This window comes from Lynx rufus, unplaced genomic scaffold, assembly GCF_022079265.1.
Source record: "Lynx rufus isolate CCGP_SWC_20201006 ecotype Redwood Valley unplaced genomic scaffold, mLynRuf1.p SCAF_1, whole genome shotgun sequence".
In the NCBI taxonomy this organism is placed as follows: Eukaryota; Metazoa; Chordata; class Mammalia; order Carnivora; family Felidae; genus Lynx; species Lynx rufus.
In genome coordinates this window covers 179924486-179950664 of record NW_025814823.1, presented here as the reverse complement: position 1 = coordinate 179950664, position 26179 = coordinate 179924486, and the positions used below count along the sequence as shown (strand labels likewise).

Genomic DNA, 26179 nt, shown 5'->3' with positions numbered 1-26179 from the left:
GGTGCTTGGAATGAAAGTTTTGGAATGGCATGCCGAGGAACATAAGATTTCATTCACATGCAATTTCAGGTAAGATATTGTCCATCTACTATATGCCAGTGTTAACTGCTACATACATGACCTTGTTTGATATCTGCAGCATCCCAGTGGGGTAGGTACTGTAACAATTCCCATTTACAGATGAGAAAATGGAGGTTCATATGGGCCATACAGATTCATATGAGTTGAATTACCCAATAAAAGTCACATGGCTAGCAAGTAGCAATAATGTGATTACTGACATGAAACTCCACACAGGTAGGGAGTATACCTGTATCACTAGCAATTGTAATCACCAGCACCTCACATAGTGCTGGAACATACTGGAGGCTTAATAGGTAGCTGGTGAATGAACAAGTGACCAAATGTGTTTGATCGTGGTGCCTCTAGCTGTAGTGGAGATGGACAGAAAGGATAGAGACAGTATTGCATAGGGTTAGGAGTGAGAGGGTTGGGTTGGATGCTCAGGGTTCAGTCCTGGAGCCAAAACTTACTTTCTGGGTGACCTGGAGTGACCGGGTATCTTAACTCTTGTGTATATCATCAGACCAATGGCAATAATTGATAATGCCTTTGCTGGATAGTGATAGAGCTCAGTGAAGTAGATAATGCACATACTGGCTATCTAATAAATACCCGCTTCTTTTATCAGGAGGTGATCAGGGCCTTGTCCCTTTCTCTACGTTTTGGAAGGCAGAGATGTCAGAGATATTCTGCGGGCTGAATTAGTTTGAGATTTGACAACTGAAGGAAGGCTGGGGTTAAGGAAGGATTCAAACTCCTGAAAATATTTGAGCCTGGGGGGAATGAAAGGGTGAATGAGACGATGATCAGAGACGCGGGGAGCACAAGAGAAAGAGGTCTGGGTAAAAAATTAAGGTCATGGTAGCCTCCCCTAGGTCTCAAATCCAGAAACCCAGCTGAGACTAGAAAAAAAGAAACATTCAGGGGCACAGAAGGCCCTCAGTCAGTCAAGTAGGATGCATTCTTAGACCTTTTAAGGGCAGAGCAATGGTCTCAACAAGTACCTTTGCCAAAGATTCTAAGAGTGTATTGTTTATTGCGTCACTTGTGGAGAGCCCTGTATGACATCATCTTCACCATGAGGAGGTGAGCTGATAGCTTTCAGGGAACTGTGTGTGAGGTCAACCCTTAGACCCAGCCAAAAAGATAACATGTCAGGTCAAGGCTATGTGACTTCCTGGTTTGGTGCCATGTCACTCAAAGCATGGTCTAGGGACCAACAGGTCAGCCTGCAAGAAATGCAGTTTCTTAGGTCATGCCTGGGATCTGCTAAACCAACTGTGCCTGTTAGCCATATCTCCAGGTGACTTGTGTGAACATTAAGGTCTGAGAGTTTAGAGCTCTATAGACAGGCTGCATCAATTTTGGTTCTGCACTTACAACATCTGTGACCTAGGCAAGTGATTTAACATCTCCAAGCTTCCATTTTTTTCATCTAGGCAGAGGAAAAAACAATCAAGCTGACTCATCGGGTAGTTCTGAGGCTTGCCCCAAACCATGCATATGGAAGTGGTTAACACAAGCTTATAACTGGTAAATGCCCAATTAATGCCAGCAATGGTTATTAAAAACCCAGTGTCCAAGACAGGGGGCAGAATGATGGTCCAACTGACCACTCTCTTCAGGTAACAAGATGGTCTCAAAGGAGTGAAACAGTAAAACTATGATTAAGCTACCACCAACCCAGCCACCCTCCCCAGATACATTTATTTATCACTCCAAATGTTTGAAAGGCTCCACCCTGCAGAGTACTTGAACCAGATCTGGCCCATCTTCTTGGACTTACAGTTCAAGACAGACAAGATTAGGCTGAGTGCCAACTTAAACATTGGAATGGGCCCTGAATCCCTCCCCTGATTAGATCAGCTAACACACCCGGGCCTCCAGAGGACACATTCGCAGAGGACCGATGCAGATATGAATTGGGTCAACCTCAGGCCCAGCCCAGCAGTGGTTTATAGCCAAAAGGAAGAGAAAGGCCATAGGATTGGACTGACCCACCTTTGTTACAGACAGTGCTATCAACTGACAAAGGAAGCAGAACAAGCTTCCAGAATAATAGCAGCAACACCTAACCTCTTTTGAGTGCTCACAGGCAGTGTTCTAAGGGTTTTGTAGGTTTCAACTAATTGAATCCTCTCAACAACCCTATAAGGTCCAGACCGTTATTTATCTTATATCATTTTACAGATGATAAAACCAAGGCTTGGAGAACTTAAGTTACTTATTATATGATTCATCACCCCACTAGTAAGTGGCAGAACTAGGATTTTGGCAGGGTGCCCAATGCCCCTTGCACCTCATCTGTGCCTTAACAGACCATTGCTCTCCTGCCATCTGTCCATCCTGTGTGGCCGGGACATCCTGTGTTGCCCACAAAAGGCAAGGGTGGGCTGACTGAGGCATGCAACAAGGAGCTCGCCCCATCTTGGGAGGGATGGATTCCACACCCCGCCTGAGGGAGGGCTTCTCATCTTACTCAGCCTCAGCTACAAGCAAGTGGTGACACTTTCTGGGATGCCTATTCCTATCCCAAGGAATAGCAACATGGAAATTCAAAAGATGAAATCACAGAAGCAGTTTATCACACTAAGTACAAAGACAGGCATCTGTCAACAAAGGCACATGATTATAGGTGAGCATTCATTGAGTGGCTCTTTCCCTGCTGCTCTCAGAAGTCTTTTGAGACCCCGAGTTGTCAAGAAGTCTCTGGTTGCAGAGACTCAATGTCTCTGTGTGTGTGCAGAGACAGATGCAGATGCGAGCATGGAGGCTGTGATTTCTCCTCCGTGCTGTCTCTTCACCGCCTACACACCACGCACCAGGTGGCCAATGCGAGTGAGTATGGGGCTCTTGTCCCAGCCCCCAATTCTCCAGTAGTGTCTCCTGGCTCCCCTCCTCCTCTGTGACAGTGAGACACAGCCTCACTCCCCGCCTCTGGTCCTGCTGCACTCATGGCTTTCCCATTCAGCCCCTGCCAGTCCTTGGGACCCCATGCTGCTCTGCACACCACAGTGCCCAGTGGGCCAAGTGCCCCCATGTGGCCCCCACAGGCAGAGAAAAGATACTAAAATCAACCCACTTGCAAACAGGCCCTCTTCATTCACAAACGGGCAGATGAATCCTAGTCAACTGCAAGAGAAGTCTTAATTTGGAATTAAAAGAAAAAAAAATTTAAATCCAAGCCCAGAGACCGTACAACCCAGAATGAATAGTAATAAAAACTGTGTTTTCTTGAGTGATTTTGATGTGTCAAGGTAGGTTCAATTGTCTCAATTCTCCCATTCTGGTGGGTGACGTTGACAATGGGGGAGGCTATGCACATACAGGGGAAGGAGGCATATGGCAAATCTCTGTACCTTCCCCTCAATTTTATTGTGAACCTAAAACTGCTCTAAAAAAATAGTCTTAATAATTTTTTAAAATCTAAAGAATAATTTTCAAATAGTTGAAAAAAAAAAAAAAACAGGGGAGCCTGGGTGGCTCAGCCAGTTAAGCATCAGACTTCGGCTCGGGTCATAATCTCACAGTTTATGGGTTTGAGTCCTGCCTCAGGCTATCAGCATAGAGCCTGGAGTCTGCTATGAGTTCTGTGTCTTCCCCTCTCCCGCTCCCCATCTGCCACTCATGCTCTGTCTCTGTCTCTCAAAAATAAACATTAAAAAAAATTAAAAAACAACAACAACCTTGGATCCATGGTAGGCCCTGGGCATATGTTTTTTTGGCTATGGGACCTTCTGGCTTCCTTCAACCACACCGAGTAAATGATTATCTTCTCTATCTATGGATAGAGTTCTGATTGGTGTAGAAAATCACACACATATACATAAATACATATGTACACACACACGCTTAAGTATCTATAAGAATAATTTTTTTCATTTTTTAAATGTTTTTTTTTTTTTTTTTGAGAGAGAGAATGAGACAGAGTGTGGGCAAGGGAGGGGCAGAGAGAGAGGACACACACACACAGAATCTGAAGCAGGCTCCAGGCTCTGAGCTGTCAGCACAGAGCCTGACACAGGGTTCGAACTCATGAACTGTGAGATCATGACCTGAGTCAAAGTCAGAAGCCTACCCAGCTGAGCCACCCAGATGACCCTGTATAAGAATAATTTCTGGAAATATACAAAACAAAAACAAAAAACAAGACAACGGCTACATTTGGGAAGGGGAACCAGGTATCAGGTAAAGCAGGGACACTTTCTTTTATACACTTTTAGTCCTTAATAGTTTGTACCATGAATACGTAGTATCTGCTAATTTCAATTTCAAAACCAGTCAATAATAACAATAAAAAGTATATGGAATTAGTGAGAAATACAATCATTTCATGTGTCCACTCTAAACTGGTTCTTCAAACCAACTCCTTTCTGACAAAGCACACTAGACACATGTCAACAATGAAAAACACACTTCAAGACAAACATACAGCATCCACCTCAATCCTCACACCAACAGTGGCTCCTCTTTTGTACCAGACCCTTCCCGTGTGTGACCCTGCACATGGCCTCTACTTCCAGCTCCCACTCTTTGTATTAATCAACTGATCTGTCTTCTTAGGACAAAGGACTCTGCCCATGATAGGCCCTCAGGGTTTTCCTTAGTGTGGGGTGTCTTGTGTTTACTCCTGAGATCCCCAACCTAGAGGGATTCTCCCAGGCACTGTGAGGAGTCAGTACTCCAGAATTCACTTTTTCTATCAGGCAAAGATGGCTTTATGCTAGTTTTTGATTTCCCCATGTAATCAAACTGAAGCTCTTTTGGAACTCCAAGTGTAAATGTGAAGTTATATGCATATCAAGTTTCAAAATCCCAACTTACACAGATAGAAGAAAATCTCACGCCTAACTCAGAACAAACATGGCTCAGAAAATTAGTGCTGCCCCTCCAGCTCAGGCTGTTTTGTTTACGCACTACTTCTTCCCATTCAACAGGCTGTCATTATGTGAGCGCCAATAAACCAGGCGGAATCGTGGACACAATATATCACTGTTCAGTGCTGCCAGAATTGGAACATAAAGACCACTTAACTCAGAACAAAATCAGAGAGCCCACAAATTAGTCACTGCAGAGATGCCAAGACGATATTAGTCTATTCACTGCACTCAACAGTATTACACATCTGAATGGGTTTAAGGCTCCTCAGAGGGGTGTGTGGTGGGGTTTATACATTGCTTCTGTTGCAGGGGATGGGATGTCACTAGCTGTGGCACATCAGACCAGCAGTCCCCATGCCTCAAGACATCCTTTTACCTCTGTCTCTCCTCTGACCTTGGGCCATCTAGCTTGTGGTGCTGTATCCGCCTTTCATCATGTCTCCAGCATCTCCCTTCCAATGCAAATGCTTGGAATGGGATGTGCAAAGCTTAATGGGAACCTCATTTCTCTCTACCGTGTCTCCTCCACATCAGGATAGTCAAGATGGCAGGAAGTGGTCTACATCTCAATGTTACTGCTGTGTGGATGATGGGAAGTACACAAGGACATGTGTGAGCAATTTCATTAACATCCATCATGGCTTGGCTGTGCAGTGAGCCATGCAAGCTAATGACCAGGTATCGTCAAATCTCAAAGGCCCTTGGCTTACCTTCCTGAATAATAAACTGACTTGCTTCCTTGGAGATGTGTGTTTCAGTACATCTAGGATAGTGGCTTTTGATATTCTAATAAATCACCAACTACCTTGTTATCACTTCTAGGTATCATCTATATTATTACTTAATGTATTCCTAAGTTAACTCACCTTTTTTATTTTCCTTAAATGCCTGCTTTACTCTCATTCATAGTGAAATCACCCACAGGGCCATGCATTTGAAGAGCTATTTATCTAATACACATCACAAAAAAATCATAAAAATGAAAATGTTATGTCTCTTACACCTTGGCACTCTTACAAGGCAAATCATGACTCAGAAGTCAATAGACTCCATTTTGTCTTGAACTCTATCTCCCATCATCACTAGCAAGGGATTTTTCACACAGTAAGTGCTCAATATAAATTCGCTCATTTGAATTGATCTCAGGTGCCATTTAACCAAACTCTACTTCTCAGGATTGTGGTAAAAAAAAAAAAAAAAAAAAAAAAAGATATTCCACGATCTAAGCGAATTATTTCCCTGATTTCCATGCCTTGAGATTTGGAAACTGCTCAAAAAACATCATCGCCCTGAACTTCTTGGTTCAATTAGAAGGGTCTAAGGAAACAGACAAAGTTATGCCATAACTTATTCTTAGCAAAACAGAAAGCAGAGCTTGCAAAAAAAGACACAGAACTCTGCTTTAAGCGTCTTTAGGAGGAAGAATGTCTGCAGATGCAGACCTTTCATGCAGAGTTGGTACACGGATGGTAATCCACATGGGTGGGTACAGTGCTTTAGCCACTGTCAGCAGACATAAGCATCAAGGGCCATGGTGAAATGCCCCAGCCCACGCTTGATCAAAGCTTGTTCTTAACCAAAATGGTCAAGGCATGGACATTTCATTCAACAAGGACACAAAACTGAATGGGGAAGGTCTGCTTCTCACTGGAGAAACCAGACTATGCATGCAAAATTTCATGCCACAGTTCAAAGGGGCATTGTGACCTAATAAATTGAGTTGCACGGGTTATTAAATGCAACTATAAATTCAGTCAGAGGCTCTCCCAACCTCCCCCTAGCCCCCCGCCCCTGGTGCTTTTCCCTCAGCTGAAACACATGTGAAAGTGGAGAAAGTTCCAGGGAAGCTTGGTGCCTCTTTTGGTTGCATCTGACATGCCATGTGCCAGGATAAAGGATTCCTCTGGAAATGACTTGCTGCTGAAACTGTGACCCCAGGAACACCAGGCTAGAATCTCTACTGAAGGCCTCAGAGTGGGGCTTCATGGACCTCCAGGTAAAGATCAACAGTGATTGTATCTGCAGCCAGCCAGAGCTGGGAACATTTCCTTTTGCTGGCTGGTTGCAACACCTAATCTCACCAGAGAAGCTCTGTCAGAAAGTGAATAATTCATGTGCTTGCTCTTCCTCTGTGGGGTTTAGCAACGTAGGTGTCCTGACAAGTCAAACAACAGTGACAGAGATGTGTCTTTAGGGATTAGTGAAAATCGGACTCCTACCTGCTGGGATTTAGCTCTTCTCAGCCCCTATCCTGCAACCTGTGTGCTCTCAGGGTCACAAAATAAAAAGGCAGAGCCTTGGTTTAGAAAGCATCACACAGGGAATAGCATACATAGCTTCTCTTTTATTTCTTCAGCTTTTTAAGACAGACCTTTGGAGATAAAAAAAGATTTTGAAATTCCAAAATGATGTACAAAATGGGTCCTTGTCAAATAAATCAACCAAGAAAAATAAAACCAGCAAAGAGATTTCTTTTTTTCAAGGGCTGACTCAGAGATCTGATTCTGTAGCAAGGCCTGCGCATGTCTCCCAGACCATCTGCAGAGATATCTCGGAGGGAAGGGAGGAGGCTGCAGGGAATGGGAAGGGCTGAGAGAGGAGTCCTCCACCTTTGGTGGAGGAAGCCCCTTCAGAGTCTATTTACAAGGCACACAAAACAAGCAGGCTTTTGATTTGTAACCACATCTTGTCCTTACTACTTAGATCTTAAGGAGATGCACAGGATGGGACAATGGCAATGTCATCTGCTCTGGAGGCAGGGAGAGCTGCTTTCAAATCTTGCCCCCATTTCTCACAGCACTGAGACTTTGGCCAAATTATTTAACCTCTCTGGACCCTCTCTGTTTCCTTACTGGCAAATGGGAGGCTAATAGTAAGTACTCCCTAACATTACGGTAAGGATTAAATAATGAATGAATGCCAGATCCATAACAGGAGATCACTACAGAAATTAGATGGTATAGAGAAAATTACTATGATACGACATTGCTCAACTTACTGACATACTATAATTACTTGACCAGGCCCCAAATGGATCACCCAGTTTTTAAATAAAATGTAGATTCCAACAAGTAATTACATAACATTCAAAATGTATACATTTTCTTTTACATACATACCTATTTCAATAAAAAATATTTGCTATGCAGAATGGTCAAAGTAATATGCTACTGAGCATTTACCAAATGTTCCCAGAATACCTACTATGTGCCAGGTCTTCTCTCACCACCACAGGAGAGGTGAAGGTAGAGGTGTTCCACAAATGGGTTCCTCCCTGGGATCAGTGTAGGGCTTCACAAAATAATGAGTATAACAAGAAGGTACCCCAAAGGAAGTTCTGCTGGTAGTTCTCATTATAGGTGGGGTGGAGGAGAGCCCAGCAGAGCCTCTCTAACTGGAAATGGAAGGGAAGCGGTGAGGGGTAACCATAGTGTGGCTACATCTGTATTCGTGTTCTTCCTGGGTTTCCAAAGCACGGACTCACCAGTGATGTTACTCACACACATGACAAATGTTAACAAATTCAGGGTGTGGCTAGGCACACCTGAATGTCAGGTGCTAGCATTGCTGTGCTGAGCACTGACACATTTGTCTCAGAGGGCTTACAGTCTCGTGAGGGAGACAAACATCAATTGAGCATCACTAAGGAACGTTTAAATACAGACTGAGATGAACAAAAGGTCAGGGTCCTGTAAGAATGTGTGAGAGAAGAACTGAGCAGGCTGGAGGGGCACAGAAAGGGAAGGGACCTGAGGAAGGGACCCTGTTGCTAAGAGCCAAAGGATGACTGGTGGTTCCTAGCTGAGGAGGGGGCGAAGGAAGATGGGACAAGGGACTGAAGTGGATTTTAAGAGCCAAAGGAAGACTGCGAAAAATTTTAAGCACTACATGTATTTGAGAAACTCACTCTGGCTTACTCTAGAGTGAAGGACACTTTCTCTGCAGCCAGAATGGAAGCAGACAGGTAAGAGAGGAGAACTGTGGTCCTTCAAATAAGAGCTGATGATGACATGGGTGAGTTCAGCAGTGGTAGGGATGAAGATGAGAGGAGAAACGAGAGGCCATTGTTGGAGACAGTCCCCACCATCTCCCTGTCACTCTGCAATCCTCCTCCAGGCCCTGCCACCCCCCTAGGAATATCAACGTGGATGTGAAATCCCCACCCTCATGTCTGCTAACCACTCATCATTGAGCAATGGGAACTCCAGAGGTATAGAGCTAGGTAAATCTGAGAACTCTTAAGGGGTAGAAGGAGGACTAGAGAGTGGGGCTGAATGTTTGTGCCTCTGTGGGGGACAACCTCTTTCTAGACATGCATTTGGGAGACAGGATGGACTCCTCCTCAGCCCCTGTCTTCTCCCTGCTCCTTCCCCACTCCTGGGGTGGAAAGAAAGTGGCCTTATAACCACTTCCCACCTACTTGGTGCCTAACACAAAACCAAAGACCCATAGAGACCAAAGCACTTGGCTTTGGTCTAAACTTAGGTTGCAGCCTCCGGTCTCCGCTTTGTGGGGCTGAAAACAAGTGATTTAACTTCCCGGAGACTCAGTGACCTCATCTGTAAAATGCTGACAATAACCTCTGCCTTGGAAGATAGCTCAGAGAATGCAGTGAGGCAGTATTTGTACAGAACCATGCACTGTGTCTGACTAAGAAGGTGCTTAATAAATGCCAGTACTTATTCACTATTCTAAGGGCAAGGTAAAGGCCAAAATCACAAACACATCTGTTACCCTCAGTCCCTTTTCTCACTCTGTCACAAACTCTAAAGGTAGCAATGGTGGGTCTCAGGATGCTCAAAGACTCAAGATCATCTTCAATTTTGCTAAGATCCAGGCCTGGAATCTCTCTGATATCTTACAATGTGGATGTTGGAAGAGTTATTTTAACATTCTGAGCCCAGGGGATGCTTCAGTGAGATAGATGCTAAGGCTGGAGGAGTGCCAGTGACTTTACTGAACTTTCCACATCTGTGGACTCTCCATCCTTCAGTCCTGTCAAAATAGCCCTCACCCTACAGGAAGTGGGGACCAGCTGGGAAAAGGATGGCTCCCAGGCAATAGCAGGTCTACAAGATCATGGGTGAATGGGAGGCATGGAGGCCACTGAGGAGATGAGTGTTGCCGGGTACAGATGATTGGGGTGTCCAACCCAGGGTGGGCATTAGCATATACTTGAGCATTCATGAGTGAGGGAACAGCTGAACAGACCATCCCCACATTTACATTTTTTTCCATTTTGAGGAGAGATTTTTTTTTATATGCTAAACACCACTTAAATCTGATCATGATGATGTTGTAATTAATAGTTAATATGTATTCACCACTTACTTTGTTTTGTGTCAGGTGCTTTGCTAGACCCAAAACATGCATTATTTCATTCAATTCTCTCAACAACTCTGGGGTAGGTAATTCTATTACCCCTTTGTACAGATGAGAGATTAAGGTACTTGCCTAAGGCTGTGCCGCTGGCCAGCGGAGAACCTGAGATTCCCAGGGAGGTAGCCTGAGGACACAGCCTGTGCTCTTAATCACTGAGCTAATCTCCTATGAAAATCAGTGTTTTAGCAGTACAATTTGGGTAGCGCTCTACAATCTTGTACAAAGGGCTGCAGCCCTAACTTTATTTCACATGACCCCATAAAAACAAATATCAGAATACATGCCCAGGTTCCAAACAGAGGGTTGATGGCATACTGTTCTAGAAATGGCCACAATTGCCCTACTTAATCAATTATATATGGTATATTTATACACTGTATGGTACAAAGTTCTCTAGTGTATACCTATATCAAATACATAAAGCAGTACAAAAACCAATCACATACATTTAATCATGTTTTATTTACTTTGGTGCTCCTGGGAGAAGCTTAGCTGTGCTGAGGGAAGGCTGGGGACTTTGAGGAAACAGGTGGAAGGATCCTGGGAGAAGGTCTGAGGCCACAAGCCAAAAAAGGCCCCCAAGAGAGGGGAGTTGCCATTTAAGATAGATTTCCTAACTGACGGAAGAGAACATGCTCTGAAAACATGAAAGCTGTCAGAGAATGAAATTACTGGGTGACAGGGAGTGAGGACTGCCAGACAGAAATTCTCCAGGTAATGACATGGGTGCAGATGACAGGGGCCTCTAACTGTGTGAATCACTATAAGCAAAGGTGTCCTGGAAACTTTTTTTTTTAAGTCTCTCTACAGCATTCACATCTCAGACAAAAATTGTGTGACAACATATATTTAATGTGTGTTTGTTTTGTGTTTTTTGGTCTCTGGATCCCTAAAAACAAAGTTAGCACACTCAAAATGTAAGTTTTATTTTTAAAGTGTGTTTCTTTATTTTTTAAAGAGAGGGAGAGAGCAAGAGAGAGAGAGAGAGAGGAGGGGGGAGAGGGAGAGAATGAGCAGGAGGGGCAGAGACAGAGAGGAGAGAGAGAGAATCCAAGCAGGCTCCACACTGTCAGCACAAAGCCAGACACAGGGCTCAAACTCACGAACCATGAGATCATGACCTGAGCTGAAACCAAGAGTCAAATCCTTAACTGACTGAGCCACCCAGGCACCCTTCAAAACACAAATTTAAAGAGAAAAGAAAAAAGAAAGAAAGCATCCTGGAATATTGTTTTTCATTTTACTACTCCAAAGCTCCTAGGGATCTTCCTGGTTTGAACCTCAATTATGGAAATTCTCATTTGTATTACATGATTTATTTAAAACCCTGTCTTTCCAAGAGAATAAAATCCAGGTTTTGAAGCACCTCTCAAAACAATTTATTCTTCTCCACTGACTAACCGCTTTGGCCAGCAATCGTAAATTTACAGTACTTTATGCCAAAGCAAAACACTCTAATAACTTAATCAAACATTTAAAATCCAGCTCACAGTCATATAACACACAGAAGCAGTGCTCTCAGCTCTCTTGTTAAAGGTCAATTACCATTTTCATTCCAAACCTCCACGTCTTGGAGAAGCCCAAAACACACACACACACACACACACACACACACACACACACACACACACTCACCCCAGAGAGACAGAGCGAGAGAGACACAAGCATTTTGAGATTGAAACTTTTGCTGACATATTCCCAGACTTAGAGCACTCTACTTGTTATACTTTGAAATGAGAAGACCAATCTTTCAGATAGATCTCTACTTCCCACAAAATAGTATAATATAAAGAAAGAGAATAAAACAAATGAACCAAAAAGTATTAATTCTTTTGATCTTCAAGGCATTCAGGGGAAGAAGTGGGTACAATCTAACCCGGCTATGTTGCTGTGCCCCCACATGATGATAGAAATAATCATGACAATTTGCTTTGTTTTGTCTGCCTTTTTAGAGTACTTTAGCAGATACATATTTTCTGACAACAGCCTTACTCTTATCAGACAGAAAATACTATTAAGCTCATTTTCCATATGAGAAAACATGCTTTGATGATTTTTAATGGGAAAATAAGAACAAGAAGCCAAGTTGGCACATATTTAGCACGGGGTCTTTGGCCTAAGAGCTGGAAACAAAGCAATGCATAAAAATATAGTTATTTGGCTCATTTGGTCAAATAAACTGCTCTTTTTATTTATCCATCACTCTTAGCCCATGATGGACGATGAAGAAGAAGAGGAGGATCTGCAAGGATGACTCAATACACTGAGTGACAATTGTGCCAATCGCTGTGTGAATGAAGCCCTTCACATGGGTCATCTCGTGAGCGCCTTATGAAGTGGTCTAGTGGAATCACAATACATGTGCCTGTAATTTATGGGTGAACCCAAGTACAGGCACTCAGCAAAGATTAAAAGACAATAAGAAATACAAGGTACAGCAGGTCCTACCAACATTCTTCTCAATGAACCTGTGCCCCCAAATGACTCGGATGAGAGACAAGAATCTGCCCCTCCCTCAATCTCAGTCCTCCTGTGCCACTCACCCTGAACGTTTTGCTGATGGGGATTCCAGTGGTCAATAGTGCTTTTCAGTATAAAACAGTCCCTACATGTCTTGTTCATGGGAGACAGAACTGTCAAGAATTTTGAATATTTTCCATTTTTAATCTTTCATGCCAACTTTAGAAATGGGTTTCTATTTAAAAGGCAATGCTACTCAACAATGATTATCCCCATTTAACAGATGGAGCTTGGAACTATTGAGAAACTTGCCTGAGGACACATGGCTAGTAAGGGAAATGGAAAGACTTACCCCAGTTCAAATCCAGGTCTACCCTAACTTTGAGTCCACATTCTTAATCTTTAAATCACTAGACTAAATATCTATCACACACTCACTGTATCAAAATTGGCAGATCTAAGGGCCTGTGGAAACTTTTAGAGACTGGCCCTTGCTATTCTTGTTTCTATTCCAAATGACCCCAGATCATATAATCCTTTGCTGATGTGGTGGTCACGAGTTGTACTCCTTGATAGTCAAGACTCCGTTCAAGCGATGCCTCCTGGGTAAAGTTTTCCCTGGCCTCACTGGTAGAGATGGCCATTCCTCTGTACTCTTGAGGGTTCACTATTTGCCGTGTTGAAAGGTTTGTGATTACACGTTTGCCTTCCTAAATAGACTGTAAGCAACTTGATGGCATGGGTTCCACTGTATTCTTCTCAAAAACTCTTGAACTGACATAGTACCTGGTGCCATAGCAGATGCTTAACAGATGTTTGTTAACCTGGAATTGTCTGCAGATGGGTGAGCTGCTGTAGGGTGGAGTGGGAGAGGAAGTCGCTGGAAAAAAGTCTGAAAATGCCGGTCTTAAGGAATCTCCAGGAACACATAATCAGTCTTTTTTTTCCCCCCAGAGACTGCAGTGAAATGCTTACAAGCATTTACTACGAACCAGACCCTGTTCTAAATTCCTCTCATGTATGCTATTTAGTTTTACCAGCAACCCTATGAGGTAGATATACAGATGTTTTATAGATAAGGCAACTGAGGCTAGGAGAGGCTCATTAATTTGTCCAAGGTCAAACAGCATGTAAGTGTGGGCCACGATGTCAGAGCCCACATTCCTTACTACTTTGCTACACTTCCTACATATTCACTTAAATTTCCTGCCATCACTAAGCTTATAATCCTGAGTCTTGTTCTCTAGGGAGATGGCCCCAACGCCCATTATACGAAGTTATGGTTATGGTTATGGTTATGGTTATGGTTATGGTTATGGTTATAAGGTATAGTTGAAGATTTTAGGTTTGAGTCTTCCAACAACCTCCTCCTCATCTGTCTTGGTCCTTCAATGCAACCAGAGAGGAAAGGGCTTGGTGGGAGAGAATCAAGCAGGCTGGTCTATGATCGCAGGCCTCCAGGCATGATGGTGAACACAGTCTCCAGTTTTTATTTTTCCCCTAACATTTCCCTAGTCTTAAGGCATACCCTTCACACTGTTTTGCAATTCTTAAGGAACCAATGGAGAATATATTCCAAGATAGAAGTTTTTTTTTCTTAAGGGAATAAAAACATAAACCAATCAAAAATCTGTCAACAGTGGTGTTTCTGGTGTTGGCAGCTTATACACCCACACAGGCACTGGGTTTTTTTCATGGACGTAGAGTAATTTAAGTGTAGACACCGCAGGCGATAAAATTGCACAAAGAAAACCCTGTCCATAATTCTGAGTTAGTAACAATGGTCAGTGTTTGATGTTGATACAAATGAGGCCAAAGGAAGAAAAAGCCACATTCATGGGCTGTTTGAATGTCTGGCCTCTAAATGATTGGCTCAAGGAACATAACACAATCTTAGTTCTGGTGGGACAAGCAGACTTCTATCCTACCAGAAACAAAATAAATCTTGCAATAATTTAAAAATATATATTTGCCACACATATGCATTTAAATATATAATCTAATTATTGACTTCACATCTAATTAAAGAGTAAATGGGAACTCTGGCTTAGGGCTAAGAACACCATTGTGTTCTGCTCTTTGGAAAAACTGAGCTAACACCAAGGCAACTCAACCCCTCAAATACTGCATGCTGCATTAACATTTCATAGAAGTCAAATTCCTCTCTAGCCTGTTTCCTTGTCTGTAAAATGAGGAAACTGGATAATACAACATCATAATCTCCTCCAAATTCCTGACAGTTATGTTTTCTTTTCCTAGCACCTAAATTCAGAATAGTCCTGGATTTAAATCTCAGCGTGGCAAGTTACCTTAATTTTAGAGCTTCAGGGTTTTTTCTCCATGAAAAGTACATGATAATTAAAAAAGATTTAAATTTTAATAAAAAACGCGCCTGGGTGGCGCAGTCGGTTAAGTGTCCGACTCTTGATCTCGGATCCAGTCATGATCTCACAGTTTGTGAGTTTGAGCCCCACATCAGGCTCTGCGCTGACAGCATGGAGACTACTTGGGATTCTGTCTCTCCTCTCTGCCCCTCCCCAGCGTGTGTGCTCTCTCTCTCTCGCTCAAAATAAATAAACTTTAAAAAATTTACAAAAAAATTAAAAATGTTCGAGTGTAAAGCAAAAATATGCCCACCAATTAGATTCCACAATTATTTTCCTTTTGCTGTATTTGTTTTACTCTGAACCATGTAAGGCAAATTATGGAAATCAGGATGTTTGATTTCTGCATGCATCTCAAAACCTTAAGAGGCTTTCCCAGATAACTAGAGTACCATTATCACATTTAGCAAAATTAATAAACGATTCCCTGACATTGTGTTCGTGATATCTAATCCATGTTCAGATTTCTCCATTTGTCTCAAAATTTTATTTTATATATTCGTTTCTTCAAACCAGGCTTCAATTAAGAGCAAGGCACTGAATTTGGTTGTTATATTTGTCTCTAAAGTCTCCTTTTAAAATAATTGTTTTGAAGTAAAAGATATACATAGAAAAATAAACAAATGTAAATTTTGTGGCTAGAAGCACTTTCACCTAGTGGAACAGATCCACAAAACCTCTACTCAGATCTAGAAACAGATGATGACACACCCCAGAAACCCTCGAATGCTCTCTTCCATTTATAGCCCTCCAATGATAAACACTACCTTGACTTTTAATACCATAAATTAGTTTTGCCTATTTTGAAGATTATATAAATGGAATCAGGTAATATATATTCTTTTATGTCTGGCTTTTGTCACTCATTCTGTTTCTGAGATTTGTCGTGTTGTTACATATTGCAGTCGTTTTGTGTTGGTGTAACTTTTCATTTTCCATCAGTCTATTCCATTATATGAATACACCACAATCTATCTTTTCTCATGGTGATGATCGTTTGGCCTGTTTCCAATTTGGGGCTATTATGGATAGTGCTCCTATGAACATTCTTGTGTATATCTTTTTATGGGATGTATAGCCAAGAATGGAATTGCTGGGTCACGGGGTATGTGTATGTTCAGCTCTAGCTGATACTGCCAAAGAGTTTTTCAGAGTAATTGCTTTAGTTTTCTTCCTCAGAAATTTGTATTATAAATGTGATAGAAAGACTTTGACTTCTGTATCTATCGCTTTGTATTTAATCCTCTTAACCTCTGTATTAACTTCTTATTGATTGAAAAAACTACTCCTTTCCATTTTTCATTTCTCTTAAGACATCATCCATTACATTTACATGCCCTTGAATTGTATCTAGATTAATATGTATGTATATATTTTTGGTGTAAAACAATAACCACATTTATTTTGCTTATGAATCTGTTGTTCAAGTAGGGATTGGCACAGTCAACTTAAAAAAAATAACCTTTTTATAGAATAGATTCATATGTACATAAAGTTGGGAAGATAGCACAGAGCAATCTCATATATCCCCTGCCCAGTTTCCTCTATCATTAATGTCTTACATTAGTACCTTTGCCACAATTAATGAGCCAATATTGATACATTATTATGAACTAAAGTCAATACTTTATTTCGATTCCCTTAGTTTTTACCTGTATGGTTTTTTTTCCCTTTTTTCGGATACTATCAAGGATGTCACATTATAGTTAGTCATCACATCTCCTTATGTTCCTTTTAGCTCTGACAGCTTCACTGACTTTTCTTGTTTTTGATGACTTTGACAGTTCTGAGGACTGTTGAGATGTTTTTAAGAATGTCCCTCAACTGGAATTTTTCTGATGTTTTTCTCATTAGAATGTAGGTAGGGGTTTTTGAGCTGGAGATCACAGATGTAAACTGCTATTTTCATTACATCATATCAAAGGTACATACTATCAACATGACTTACTACTTTGGACATTGGCCTTGATCATCTGGCTGAGATAGTAGCGTGTGTCACATTTCTCCACTGTGAAATTACTATGCTCTGCTCTTTTTCATACAGTACTCTTTTGAAGGAAGTCACTGTGCAAAGCCTCCATTTAAGGAGTGGAGAGTTATGCTCCTCCTCCTTAAGAACAGAAAATATACACAAATCATTTAGAATTCTCCTGAATGGGAGATTTCTCCTCTCCCCATTCATTTATTTATTCAATCATTTACTTATGTTTCAGTATGGACTCATGAATATTTTATACTTTGGTTATAACCCAATGCTGATTTGCTTCTTTGCTGCTGAAATGGTTTCAGCTTTGGCAATTAGCTCTTTTGGTTTGCTTCTATGTTCTTTTCATATATCCCCTAATTGTGGGTTTTGTCTTGTTTTGTTTTGAGCACTTCCTTTCTGGTACAACCTATCTCATACCAAGTCCTAGAATCAACCCATTTCTCCAAGAGTCTTAGCTCCCTTTCATTGGACAATGGTATTAGAAACCAAGATCAGGACAGTAGGTATGCTCACTGCTGCTGTGGTGTCACTGCCTCTAGGCTCTCCTGCTAAGAGAACAAGGACACATCTGCTTGTGTACAAGCCTATGTATATTTACATATCAATATATTTCTTTTTTATATCTATATATTTCTAAATATATCCATCTATATTAAGTGAACATATCTTTATCAGACTAAACATTTGTTCATACTGATGTCTCCAACTCTTATCCATTGCCACAAAGATCATTATAGTTTTCTTCATTGCTTGTCTGTAACCATGCATTTCAGCAATGAGAAACCTGTCTCTACCATCCACCATCCATTGTTCAATTCCAATACACAGGTACAGTGATTTCAGAGTAACCCATACTCCTGTGGGAAATTTTATCAACCACAGTACAGTTCATGTGTGTGGTTCCCTCTGCTTATTTTCAAATCCATTTAGGTCAGCAACTTTCCCCATTACCTTTAAGAGGTTGATTCATACATTCATCATCACAGTCTGTATTCCATGTTGGGATCCTCCAATTTTCTAAATGATTTTTAGAAATGTTCATACATTAAGGTTCACTCTCTATGCTATAAAATTCCATGGGCTTTCATCAATGCAAATGTCATATATTCACTATTTTAGTATCATACTGCATAATTTCACCACCCTAAGCCCCTCCTTTCCCATGGTTTCACCTATTCAACCCTCCATCCCCTCTTCTCTGCACCCCTAAACACTGAACTGAACTGTAAGATATGACTATATTTAGCTTTGTAAGAAACTGCTAAATTGTCTTCCATAGTGGCTATAGTATTTTGCGTTCCCACAAGCAATAAATGAGAGTACCCTAGTACCTACCTTCTCACCACCAATTAGTATTACCAGGTTTTAGTATTTTAGCCATTATAATTAAGGGGGGGGAGTGATATTTCATTGTTGTTTAATTTGCATTACCCTAAAAAAGTGGTATCAAGAATTTTACATATGCTTACTTGCCATCTGCATATATTTGATGCAGTACTTGTTCAAATCTTTTGCCCATTTCTTTCTCTTTGGGGGGTTAGAAGTGTTTTCTTATTGTTAAATTTTTGAAAGTTCTTTGTATATATTGTATGCAAGTCAGGTATGCATTTTGCAAAAATTTTTTCCCCGTCTGTGACTGGTCTTTTCATTCTCCTAACAGTGTTCTTTGTGGAACATAAGTTTTTAATTTTAATAAAGTTCAATTGATCAAGTTTTTTTCTTCTTTTATAGATCATGCTTTTGTTGTTATGTCAAGAAACATATCCCTAAACCCAACGTCATGTACATTTTTTCTCTTGTCTCTCCTAGAAGTCTAGTAGTTTTATATTTTACATTCAGGTCTATGATCCACTTTGAATTGAATTCTGTGTAAGATATAAGGTTTATATCTAGGTTCAATTATCTACATATGAACATCTAATTGTCCCAGTATCATTTGTTGAAAAGACTATTTCTCCATTGAATTGTCTTTGCACTTTTGTTAAAAGCCAGTTGACTATATTTGAATGAGTCTATTTCTGTTTTTTTTTAATTCTGTTCTGCTAATTCATATGTCTATTACTTCATCAATACCATGCTGTCTTGATTACTATAGATTTACAGTAGGTCTTGAAAATGGATAGTGTGATTCTCCAAGTTCATTCTTCTTCTTCAGAGTTGACAGCATTTATTTTTAAATTAGTTCTTTTATTTCAAAATCATTCCCTGCGTTCTTTATCCTTCCTTTCAAATCCTATTTTTCTCTAATCATCTAAATTCTGAGTTTTTTTTAATTCAAATTTATGTTGTATTTTTATAGTTTGTAAGACCTTAAATTTGTGTAGCTGGTTTTGAACTATTCTATTATAGTTTTCATCTGTTTTGTGGGTACCACTTTCTTGCATGTTTTCATTGTTTCTAGAAAGGTTATTATACTTCTTACTTTTTTAATTTTTCTTATGAAAAAGCACTTTGTATGAGCTTCAACCATAATCTTTTTGGTTATTTCTTAAATGAAAGAAATTCCTGTAGTTTTATGAGGAAGGGGTGGGAATTGATAGCTTTTTTAGCTTCAAGAGTGTAGAGTTCATTCTTGCTTTGCTTTTTTTTTATTTTATTTATTTTATTTTTTTTTGCACAAAATAATGAAAACCACGGCCTTGTATTTTCTGAGATCTAACTCTTCTGGTGATTTCTAACACTTTCACGAAGAAGTTCTCTTTTCATTTCTACTATTGTTCCTGTTCTGATCAACTACTCTCAGGTTACTTATTAATTACTTATTAATGCTAGGCCTTTCTTTGAAAAAGAGCCCTGTTTTTGTTAAAGAATTTATAGGGCCCAGAATACTCCAACTACTATATAAGTCATTACCACATCATGGTTCCTCTGTACTTACCATGAAGTGCATCTAATCCAGCTCCCCTCCATTTTTGGCAGCCTTTTTCAGGCTGGCCACTGTGTTTTCCAATGACTACATATTAGTCATTTAAGTGATCTCCTGCTCCCAGAGTCATAAGAATTTCAATTGGCTTGCCTCTGCTTTGTCCCACACAGATGAGATAACACAATGGTTTTGTAAACATCGATTGTTTTTCCCTGTCTACTTTTATCAGGGGTGCAAGAGTTTACTAAGATACTTTGTAAACTAGTTTTATTGTAGATGTTGTGTGTGTCTTTGGCTTTGCTATCTAGTTGTTTCGCATTTTTTTATATAGGAGAGGGATCTTTAAATATTAAACCACCCTTGTATTCCTTGAATAATTCAAGCTTGGTTGTTAATATATCTTTTTCATGTACCACTAAATTCTCTTTGCTAATATGCTGTTAGGAAATTCATATAAATATTAATAAAATATGTTGATTTATATTTTTTCCTGAAATGTTTTTGCTGGATTTTGCCATAAAAATTATACTGTCCAAATGACAAATGTCCATTCTTTTTATACAATAAGTTTATGTTGATATTATTTATTCCTTAAAACTTTGGTAGAATTCACTAGTTAAGCCATCTGAGTGTAGATGGATTTGGGTGGGGTGTTTCAGTTGAAGATTTAATTTCTTTAATATAGGACTATATAGACTTTATATCCCTTCTTGCTTCAGTTTTTAATTTCACTTAATCTTTAAAATCATTGAACTAAAGTTGTTCAAAATTTCTTCTTGGGGCATCTGGGTGGCTCAGTTGACTGATCATCCAGCTTTTGACCTTGGCTCAGGTCATGATCCCAGGGTTGTGGGATCTAGTCCTGTGCTGGGCTCCTGCTGAGCATAGAGCCTGCTTGGGGTTCTCTCTCTCCCTCTCTCTCTGCCCCTCCCCTGCTTACATGCTCTCTCTCTCTCCCAAAATAAATTAACTTTAAAAAAACTACTCTTTTATCATTTTAATCTATAAAATTCATACAAATGTCCTCCTTTTTATCTTTCATACTGGCAATTGGAAAGACTACTTCTTCCTTTTTGTATTCCTTTGTTCTGTTTTATTTTTGTTTTGAGAGAGAGAGAGAGAAAGAGAGAGAGCTGGGGGTAGGGGCAGAGGAGAGAGAGGGAATCTTAAGCAGACTCCATGCTCAGCATGGAGCCCTACGCAGCACTTGATCCCATGACCCTGGGATAATGACCTGAGCCAAACTCAAGAGTTGGATGTTTAACCAACTGAGACACCCAGGTGCCCCTCTTTTTTGTTTTATGATCAGTCTTGTTAGTTTTTATAATTTTATTGTTGTAAGAATGAAAGTTTGGCTTTTCAGAGTTAAAAAAAAATATATATATATATATATTTATATTTCATATACTTCTGCTTTTACTGACTTCCTTTCTTCTATTGTTTTGTTCTTTCTCTAGCTTCTTAAGATGGGTTCTTTCATCAAGATTTTATCCTTACTTCATTTTAAGTATATGATAGCATATATCATAACTTGAATAATATAGCTTAAAGACTATACACTATCTTCTGAGCATGGCTTTGGCTATAATCCATTGTGTGATATACAGTGTGTTTATTAACATTCAGAAAATATATCTTCCAGTTTCCATGTGATAGTTTAAGATTTTATTTAGAAGTATAGGACTCAATTTCCAAATATATTGAACTTTTCAGTTATTGTTTTCTTATTGACTTCTTAAATATTTCTGCTGCTGTAGTCAGAGAAAATATTCCATATGATTTCAACACTTTGATATTTGTTGAGACCTGATTGTACACCAGTGCTTGATAAAAGTTTCATATGCACCTGAAAAAAAATGTTTATTCTACATTTTTTGGTTGCAGTGTTCTCTACATATGATTTGGGTCAGATCTGCAAAGTTTGTCATATTATTCCACATTGTTATGAATAATACTTCATATTGTTACTAATATCATAATAATCCATGTTGTTACTAATAACTGTATCTGTTTATCCCACTAATTACAATAACAGTATCTTAACTATGAATATAAACTTATCTATCCTTTTAATTATGTCAATATTTGCTTTGTGTATTTTTAGGCTATGTTTTTAGACACATACAAATACAGATTCTCTCTATTTTTCTGGTGTATTTACTCCTTTATCATTATGAAATAGCCTTCTTCATCTCCAACAGTGTTACTTTTTTAAAAGTCTATTTTATGTAGTATTAACAGAATCACACCAACCTTCTTTTGGTTCATATTTTCATGGTATCTTTTCCAGCCTTTTACTCTCAATTTGTCTCTATCTTCATGCTTAATGTTTGTCTTTGTATAAAGCATATAATTATTGTTTGTTATTTTATCTACTCTGCCTTTCAAATGGAGGAGTAACCTGTTTACATACAAAATAATTGTGATATTTCTGTGTTTAAGATCATCCTCTATTTGTTTTCTCTTTGTCTTATTTGTCCTATGTTCCTTTCTCTTTCCTTTTACCCCTGATTTGAATGAATCGTATTTCTCTTTGTGTCATTCTATGTCCTTTCTTCCTCTACTAGGCTATTATATTTTTTAAACCATTCTTTCTAGAGGCTATCCTACAGATTGCAACATGCATCCTTGATTTGATAAGGCAATAAACATTAGTGCTATTATCACTTCCTGGTTAATTCAAAGATCTTAGAACACTTATACTCTATTGACCCTTCCAACTTTTTGCTACTGTTTATATCTTAAGCTTCTTTTAATCTGCAACTGCCAACTCCCATGTCTTTCATGACATTGATTTTTGAAGAGACCAAGGCAGTTGTCTTGTAGAATGTCCCACCTACGGGATTTGTTTATGTTTCTGGGTTTCATTTAACTCGGTCCTCTACCCTATCCTCTTTTGGGAAACCAAAAGTGAGATGTAGCTAAATTAGATGTAGGGAAGACATATTTAACAATACAACTTTAAAGGCAATGCTCTGAATTTTATATTGTCATGTCAGGGATACAGTCATTCTAACCTCATAATATTGTATAGATTAAATGAGATGGCATACGTCAAGTGTCTGTGATGCTATCTGACACATAGTAAATAAAGAGCACAGTTTCTCACCCTCAGCACTGTTAATATTTTAGATCAGATAATTTTCTGTTGTGGGAACTGTCCTGTGCATTGTAGGATGTTTAGCAGCATTCCTGACCTCCACCCATTTTACACCAGTAGCATCCTCCAGTCGTGACCACCAAAAATGTCTCCAGACATTGCCAAGTATTCTCTGGGTGGGGATGGGGGGTGGGGGGGATTGGTCCCAGTTCAGAACCACTGGTAAGGAACAAAAACCCAAGTATTTGATAAGTATTCCACAAGCACTAACCATCATGTCTTGTGCAAAGCTCTGAGATTAAGACCTAATGAAACAGGATTTCTGACTTCAACACATTTATGGTTTTGGGGAGGAACAATCAGGCAAATAGAGAATTAACACATGGTATGATCAGTGCTGTCATAAGGACAATCATTGCTGTATGTGAAGAGAAGCACCTTACTCAGTCTACAGCAGAGGCCTTTCATGGAAGAATGAAGAACTCAGATTTGAGACGTGAGGGACAAAATTCTCTCTCCTTCCTCATTAACGCTCAAGAGATCGAACCAATAAAGACCATTCATAATGAAAATCAGTACTTCAGAAATGAATTATCAAAACCCATAACATTTCTAGGCTGTATTTCAAAGTATGACAAAGATGAATCTACCACAAAATATGGAGACACAGGTAAGGGAAGCCAGGAGTGAGAGCTACAGACAGCACAATCAGCCATCTACTTCTTTAGCTGTTAACAACAAATATGTTACATTTTCCCATTCTATAGCTCTCATCTGTCTGGGAGCAGACTGGAAAACCAACACCAGAATAACACATCAGGATAATGTCACATACACCCTCCCCCTCACTGACACCGGGAAACCCTAACTAAAGGGGCCCATCTAACTGTGCACACTGAGCCAGCTACCTCTACTTCCATTCTCTTTCTTGCCCAACCATTTCTTTAGATCACTTGCACTATAAGTCAGAGACTGGTTACCTTTTCACTAACCCCATTTCCTCTATTTCCTGGGCATATAGCTTGATTACCTTTCCTAGCCTCTCCTGCAGATTATTGTGGCCACGTGAACAATTTCTAATCCAAGGTATATAATGGTGAAAGTGATATATACTCTTTCTAGGTCTTACCCATGAAAACCTTCCACGTGCAACCCTTCATGCTGTTTTCCAGTGGCTTGATTCAGACACACATTTGGTACCTTGGAAGCCAAGGTTTAATGATAGCGGAGCTGAAGAGTAAAAGGAGTCTGTGTCCCCAACTCTCCCCTTGAAGGGGAGAGGCCAAGAAACCAAGAACACCCTGACTGGGTTTGATATGAATAAGAGGTAAACTTCCACTGTGTTAAGCTGTGAGATTTGAGGGTTTATCTAGTACAGCAGCTAGCATTAGCTTCTTAATACACCAAAGTAGAGAAACAGCCAGGTTTACCCTGCAATTGTAATCCCCTCAGTCCCCCAGACATGCACAGTATTTCAGCTGTGTTCACCATGCCAAAGAAAAGTGCCTTTTGCCAGCATATTTCACTGATATTCCCTGGAGTTAAGTGCGTATGTGAGAGGCCATTTGCAGGGCCACTGCTAAAGATCACACTTCATCTAATGTCCGAGCACAGAAGTATGAAAGGGTGTGGGACTTTGATGTCAGACAGATGTGGCTTTGAATTTTGTCTGCCCCCCACCCTTGACATTTCTTTGGCTTCACCTCCCTGAGCCTTTGTTTCTTCATCTGCAAATGAGGGTAGTAACACCTCACAGGAATTTTATGGGGATAAAATAACAGATAGCACATAAAACATCAGCATAGTTCCCAGCATGTCTAAGGCACTCAATTAGTTCCCTCCCAACAATCATGAAATGAATAAATTAGGAGTTTGCTTACCCTTCTAATCAGAAGACTAAGCAAGAGGTGGCCTTTTCACAAAGGACTGTACAGGGGCGCCCGGATGGCTCAGTCGGCTCAATGTGCGACTCTTGATTTTGGCTCAGGTCATGATCTTACAGTTCATGAGTTTGAGCCCCACATCGGGCTCTTTGCTGGCAATGCAGAGCCTGCTTAGGATTCTCTCTCTCCTCCTCTCTGTCCCTCCCCCACTCATGTTCCCCCCGCCCTCTCAAAATCAATAAACATTAACATAAAACACAAGGGATTATATATTTTACTCTTCCATAGAAATGTTTAATATCTCATACAAAGGAACCAGGTTCAATAAATACTTTTATTTTTCCATTGGTCTAAATAAGGAGAAGAATTTAAAGTGTAAGAAACTTAAAAATATAAATGTAAACAGAGGCAGCATTCATTATTTTTAGAACTCTTTTCCTTTATAAGAAATAAATGTCACATTTTTTAAATGTTTATTTATTTTTGAGAGAGACAAAGACAGAGCATGAGCAGGGGAAGGGCAGAGAGAGAGAGGGAGACACAGAATCCGAACAGGCTCTGGGCTCTGAGCCGTCAGCACAGAGTCTGACACGGGGCTCAAACTCATGAACCAAAAGATCATGACCTGAACCAAAGTTGGACACTTAACCGACTGAGCCACCCAGGTGCCTCACATTTTTAAACCAACAACAGAACATGTGCTGACCTATGACCTACAAGGAGAGCAATAAATGGGACGGTTCACACAAAAGAGGAGCAGTAAAGGGTTTTGCTGGATAATACCTGTGTTGCCCCAGATGCAATGACTCCAAGGGAAAAGATGGCGGATCACAAAGCTAACATGGTGGTGGCAGGCCCTCCACCTCACCCAACCCCATCTCTGTAGACGAGATTTGGCAACAGGTAAATCGAACAGGATCCTTCTAGGGAGGATGATGGAGCAGGGAGCTGTTGCAGCCCTATTCCCAACTGCAGGAGAAAGAGGCTGAAATGTCAGGCCAACCAGGATGTGGAGGGAAACGGGGAAGAGAGCCGCCCACCAGCATGACTAAGTGCTCCTGGGGACAATCCCCACTTAGAGCGCAGGAAGCAAATCTCCAGATGTTATGAGCTGCCAGATGTGATTAACTGAGGAAAGGTGAAGCTGCCCACTTAACCATCTGAGCAGCACCCC

At 40.3% G+C, this 26179-nt stretch overlaps 1 protein-coding gene across 2 annotated transcripts in view; it reads right to left on the bottom strand.

Moving 5' to 3' along the window:
• The window catches only part of SLIT3 (slit guidance ligand 3), a 593232-nt gene that overhangs the window by 513894 nt on the left and 53159 nt on the right, over positions 1-26179 (bottom strand). The gene's annotated exons all lie outside the window — the stretch shown is intronic.